This window comes from Lissotriton vulgaris, chromosome 11 (assembly GCF_964263255.1).
Source record: "Lissotriton vulgaris chromosome 11, aLisVul1.2, whole genome shotgun sequence".
NCBI lineage: Eukaryota > Metazoa > Chordata > Amphibia > Caudata > Salamandridae > Lissotriton > Lissotriton vulgaris.
This window is the reverse complement of record NC_141699.1, coordinates 189,662,945-189,669,525: the sequence shown is the minus strand read 5'-3', so window position 1 is coordinate 189,669,525 and position 6,581 is coordinate 189,662,945. Positions and strand designations below refer to the sequence as shown.

General features: G+C 45.2%; 1 non-coding gene across 1 annotated transcript; it reads right to left on the bottom strand.

The window, feature by feature from the left end:
* Positions 1–4,840: 4,840 nt before the first annotated feature.
* Positions 4,841–4,945, bottom strand: LOC147679500 (U6 spliceosomal RNA). Its single transcript, XR_015301118.1, has one exon. It is a non-coding gene; the product is annotated as a U6 spliceosomal RNA (small nuclear RNA).
* Between the last annotated feature and the right edge of the window lie 1,636 nt (positions 4,946–6,581).

Below are 6,581 nucleotides of genomic sequence, written 5' to 3'. Positions count from 1 at the left end.
GGGAGGAACGCTCGCTCGTTTTTTATTCAAAAATTGGAAAATTAACTGTTGTTTTTACCTGTGTGGCACTCGCTCCTGGGCACTCCCCCTCCTTAAACTTGCTTAAGTCCACCCTGCGCAGCCGATATAAACGCTGCCCAGCAAGAGGGGATCATTCAAGTCACCCTGGTTTACTCCGGAACGGAAAGATTGGGCCTCAAACAGCAAAGAAACTTATAAATCATCGATGAAACAGTATAAAATCCTCATAAAAAATGCGCAAACTGCCTACTTCAAAGGGAAAATCCTAGCTGCAGCCAACTCCTCCAAAGAGACTTACCGTATAGTACGGTCACTTATGAAAATCCCCGAACCGCAGCCTGCCGCGGATCCCACCGGTTCTGAGCTGGGATGGTGCAGTGAGCTAAAAAACGGTGATGGATCAAGCCCTGATCTTTGGACTGGGTAAGAGTGGTCTGCCTAATTCAGATACTCTGTTTATCACCACCCCCTTTTCTGAATCATTTTGTCCACCATAAGCGTGGAAGGGTATACTCAGATGTGAGTCCCTTGCTCATTGTACCATCAGGATTCAAGAAAGCCGGGCCGAAGACGGCTGAAATGCCATAAACCGGTCCCCGGAAGCTTGTTTCCTTCCCAGTATAAGAATTGGCTTGGTAGTCTGGTCTGCCCTGTTCCCATGATGCACTGGGCCAGGGACAGACTAATTTGCATGTAGCCAGGTTCTGAGCTGGGATGGTGCATTGAGCTAAAAAACGGTGATGGATCAAGCCCTGATCGTTGGACTGGGTAAGAGTGGTCTGCTTAATTCAGACACTCTGTTCATCACCACCCCCTTTTCTGAATCGCGGATCCCACCGGCGCCAGATGCTCCCAACTCGCCGAGTTCTTCTCAGCTAAAATTCTCAAGATCTTAAAGTCCTTCCCCCAGCTTCACCCCCCGACCGACTCTCCAGCTCGGCCCATTAACCAAGACGCCCCGTCCCTGGATGCCTTCCTTCCCATTTCCATCGAGAGGTTGGAGGCCACCCTCAATCATGTGAAAAGTGGGTCCCGGGAAGATCCAGCGCCCCTGAGCAAGCTTAAATTAGTTGCTCCCACTATATCCCCCCTCCTAACTGGGCTACTAAATTCCTCCCTCTCTCAAGGGTCAGTCCTCTCCAACTGGAAAAGCGTGATAGTACGCGCACTCCTTATAACCTTGGGTGCTAATGGCTTTTCCCCTCCTGTGCTGCAGAATCAGGATCGATTCAGAAAAGGGGGGTGGTTCAGAAAAGGGGGTGGTGATGAACAGAGTGTCTGAATTAAGCAGACCACTCTTACCCAGTCCAAAGATCAGGGCTTGATCCATCACCGTTATTTAGCTGACTGCACCATCCCAGCTCAGAACCTGGCTATATGCAAATCAGTCTATCCCTGGCCCAGTGCATCATGGGAACAGGGCAGACTAAACTACAAAGCACATTTTTCACCAGAAAGGAGACAAGCTACCTGGGACCGGTTTCTGGCATTTCAGCCGTCGTCGGCCCGGCTTGCTTGAATCCTGATGGTGCAGTGAGCAAGGGACTCATGTCTGAGTATACCCTGCCACACCTATACTGGCCAAAAACGATTCAGAAAAGGGGGTGATGATGAACAGAGTGTCTGAATTAAGCAGACCACTCTTACCCAGTCCAAAGATCAGGGCTTGATCCATCACCGTTATTTAGCTCACTGCACCATCCCAGCTCAGAACCTTCTACGTAAAAATGAACCAAAGCATGCACATCAACATGGCAGTAATTACATTTCTTTTGCATGCTCTCGAAACCAAGGCTATCACTGTGCTCTTGCAAGGCTATCCGTGCTTTGCAACAATGGTTTTCGTTCAAATACCACAACACCAAATGATGTACATTAAACTCATCCTCAAATCATATTCCGCACAGACAACTAAACACAAATATGTTTCTGTGTAACAAGGGGTAAATAAAATATAGTAATTTGGTTTTAAATGATTCCTGGGGAGACCCTCGAGACCTTTGCCCACTGTTCAGATGGTAGATGTAGTATATTGATGTTACATGCACTGGAACATTTGTGGTACTGATAGGACTCTGAACAGGAAGCACGTAATATGTGGGAGGGTGTTAGGGTGGGGTTAATTGGAAATTTGATGTAATGTGCAGTGTGTAATTGTATGCTTACGAATAATGTAATGCTTGACCGCAGCTCCTGTGTGGCGGAGTTCATCTGCTTGCTGTTGGGCTGGGAAATACGCTACAACTGATGACAAGAGTGAGATACATGCTGGAGAAGACAAGACGGCTCGCTTTGAGAGTTCACAACAATACGGCAAACTGCTTGTGCGTGCCATCTGCACCCAGAATCGATGCAGAGGGTTCTGAGACTGGCACATGTGGAGTCAAAGCCCTGGTCCAGCCCCTACCCAGTCACATAAGAAATCAAAGACCCTACAGAGGAGCATATTCAAAATGTCCACCAAACCCGCAGACGAGGTGGTCGACTAAGATGCTGTGCTGCACCCCAAATACAGATAAGCCAATCAGATGAAGCAAGAAATACCAATCAGGTCAGCAAGGTATGAGAAACTGAGAACATACTCACCGTCACAGGCGATTGAAGCATACTGCGAAGCATGCTTCAAAGGTAACTTTTGCTTGCAGGAGTTGTTGGAGCCAGCCTGCATCGCAATCACCTGAACGGATATGCCAACACAATGGTGGCGGAAGGGATCATGAAATACAATACAGCTGTGTTCCTTAAGCCACCACTGTCTTTCGACACCTCTGTGAACCCAAAATTTGATGCCAGGTAGGCTGCGAGGATCGTCACATTTGATAACTTCATAGATGCGCTAGAGGAAGAAGATGACAAAAAGATCATCAAATATTTGAAAAACCTTGCAGGTGATGGAGTGAAAGAAGTGCTAAAGAAAATCTCACAGACTGATGTAAAATTATACCAAAAGGTAAAAGAAGCATTTGAGACCAAATTCAATCTAATGCTGAATGTCGACTATGAAAGGTATATCTTCAGCCAAGCATGAAAACACGTTGATGAAAGAATAGACACGTTTGTTAGAAGACTTGATGCACTCATTAAACATTGCAAGCTCTGTAACTTCACTAATGAAAAGGCCATGCACACTAACCCTGGGTGGTAACATCAGCTCCGCTCGCTGAGTTTGCAGATTTTTGGCAACTCTTTGTTCGGCGTAGAATGCGGAGTTACCGAAAACTCTGTGATTCGCGGCGTAGCAGAGTTTTTCCCTTGTTCGCACTTTCCAAATGCATTTTTGCACGTGCGGTAGCGACTTACCAGGATCCCTGCATTCACCATCGAGTTTTCCTATCTGTTTGTGTGGTAAAACAGCATTGCGCTCTATCAGAGTCATTCAAGCACACCACATTCATACGCCTGGAATTTGCCCTGCAAGTCATTGGCTCTCTTGCAAAACAGATGTCTCAAGTTTATTTCTGGCCATTGTGGCTCTTAAATGGCTCACAAACAACTTCCAAGCAGGCTTCAGCTAGCTGGTCTTGGTTAGATTCTACTAAGGCTGGCATCATTCTGTCCACGCGTTAGGCAAAACATCTTTCTTTACTTCACAAACATATTATAGAAGCTGCTCTGACTATCACTAAACCCGTGGAACACCCTACAACCATAGGAGCTTCAAACAAATTGAGGCCCATCCTACTGGTACCCCACCCTTCGGGTACCCATGTAATATCCACTCACGCATGGCAAGCTTGAGTGCTGGTGGTGTCTAGTGCACCAATCTATTCTGGCCCCCCCCCTCAAGACCTCCTCTCCCCTGATTCCCTCACTGCCACCTGCAAAAGGGCCCCTCTTCTCTCCATACATTTAATTTGTTCTAAAGCTCTGGTAAAGGCTGGCTTTACTAATCCACTCAGCTACCCACATAAAATACAGATCAGGTCAACCAGTCAAACCTGCAACTAGAAAAAAATGGGACCTCTTTCTCCGGCAAGAACATTAATCACAAGAGTTATCTTGACATTTTTATTGCTCCCTGAAAGATGGAAACACAAGGAACTCTGGATCAGGCGCTTTTAAATCTTAAGTTATGGCAAAACACAGCACCCCCTCCCTGAGGAGAGTCCCCTCCCCCCCAAGTCAGCACCCAGTTCGCCTGCACCAGTCGCACTGCCCTACAGCTGGCACAGGACTCACAACACCTACAACTCAGTGAGGTAAGGGATCTAGTCATGACATACTAGGTAGAACTACACAAGTTAGGTCGGTAAGCCACCCCCCCAATGGGGGACAAGTACAAAAAGGGTGTACCCAATAATTAATTATTGGCTGCCACTAATGTAAGTCAAGTCATCGCCTTTTCACTACAGATCAAAAGAGAACTACTTAGGTTGCACTACTATTCCCCGACAGAGTCTAGCATGATATAGATAGGCAAGATTCAGAACATGTTAAGCACCTCTCAGGGACTCCTGGCATGGGCCTGCTGCACGAGAGCACAGACTGGGTTGGTCAAAATGAGAAGCAAAATGGCACATGAGTTCCCACTGTATCCTCCGGGTCCCACTTCTGATTCACTGGACACGATTAAAAATGTATAGCTCCGTTGTGTACAGCCATCACAATTACATCAATGATATTGCAGCATGACTAAAGGTATACACCGCGAAGTAGAAATTGTTTGTTTTATTCTTTCAATTGACAAACAAAAGCACAAATAAATCAATATAAGAAAAGGGTTAGCCTCCCACTCAGGTGTACAAAAACACAAACAAGGATCATACTGTGTTTGCGTTGTAGAGATAAAAAACAGATTTGAAAGGGACAAAAAAGGAAGCACAACATGGAAACCTCAGAAATGTGCACACCATCTTTGCGCAGGGGTAATGCTTTTGTCTCCGTATCATGCACATTTTATGACATGTGCTGCTGAAGTGAGCACAGAAAAACGAAAGCTGCTACGTTATGTGAAACTATCAGACTATTTTTTAAATTATGATGTGTATCTGAAACAGAAATTGTAGTTTTTGCAATATATTGGGCAGAGAAATATGCACTAGAAAAAGGTTTCCTTAAGTCCATTAAGAGTGGAGCATCATGGATGTGCAATATTGCTAATGAGATCACGCCCTCGTCAAAGAATAGAACGCTACTCAGGAACCAAAAAAGGATTGCTGGTGAATTTGTCTGGGAAAACATGAAAGTAATTTGAGGGGTGGACATGTTAGTATTTTATTTGAAATGAAAAAGGATATTGGAGGGATGGAAGTGTAAAGGGTTTCCATTTATATAGTGCTTGCTACCCCTGATGAGGTGTTGAAGTGCTTTTTGGCGGGTAGCACATTACTCCAGAACCCAAACAGGATTAGTGGGGAATTAGTATAGGGAAAATGAAATACATTTGAGTGGTGGACATGTTAGTCTGTTATTTGGATTGAAAAGGAATATTGGAGGGGGTAGAAGAGGGAAGGGTCTAGAAATGTTTTGGGTTGGAGTTTATAGCAGTAGGAGGGGCTTTGGGATGAGTAAATGGGAGGCGGAGGGGGGAAGAGAAGAAGGGAAGGGTTTATAAAGTCTTGTTTGGGAGATCTGAATAGTAAAAGAGGTATGAGATGATGCAAGGAGGGGTGGAGGTAGGATGAGTCTAGAAAATGTTATTATGGGGATCATAGTAGTGGAATGGGGTTTGGGATGAATATGAGTGTAGAGGTAAAGTATATAATGATAGAGGTATAGGGTGAAAAAGTATAAAGTAATATGCTGGTGCCATTTTGGAAACAGACATGTTCTGGCTGAAGCAAGGACACATGCAAAGGGAAAAATAAGTAAAAGCTTTGAGGTCTGCCCAAGTGTGGAAAAGTACAAACAAGATGTCAATGTCAATGGCATAGGTTTTTATAGAGCGCCATCATCACCGCAAGGTCTCAAGGCGATTGCAGCATAAGAACCAGGTAGGAGGAGACAATACAGAAAGGGCATCATAGCAAAGAACAGGGACCCCATGCTAGGGAAAAAGCCATGTTTTCAAGGCTTTACGAAATTGCTGGTGCTCATTAATGGTGTCAAATGCTTCGGAGAGGTCTAGGAGGATGAGTACAGCTGAATCGCCTCTATCCACCGTGAGTGTGATGTTATCCACAATCTCCACTACAGCGGTCTCTGTGCTGTGCGCGGCCCGAAAGCCAGACTGGGAGGGATCAAGGGCTCCCCTGGCTTCTATGTAAGTCGTCAGTCGGTTGTTCACAAGGAGTTCCAACACCTTGCCAAAAAAAGGCAGCAATGATATTGGCCGGTAGTGGGAAGGTAAAGCAGGATCATCAGATAGCTTCTTCAAAAAAGGCTTGACTTGAGCCTGCTTCCATTTAGAAGGGACCTCAGCTTGTGAAGAGCATGTAAAACTGAATTACATTGCTTCTTCAAAAAATATCAAGACTAATTGGCTTTGCCAATGCTTACATAAATATAAATATTATCTATTTGCTTTTGATTCCTCCTCGACCACAGCTGTTTGACCAGTGAGTACAAAGAGTAGTGAGAGGTTTTTGGATAGTTTTCCTCTGACACTACTAATAATGCCC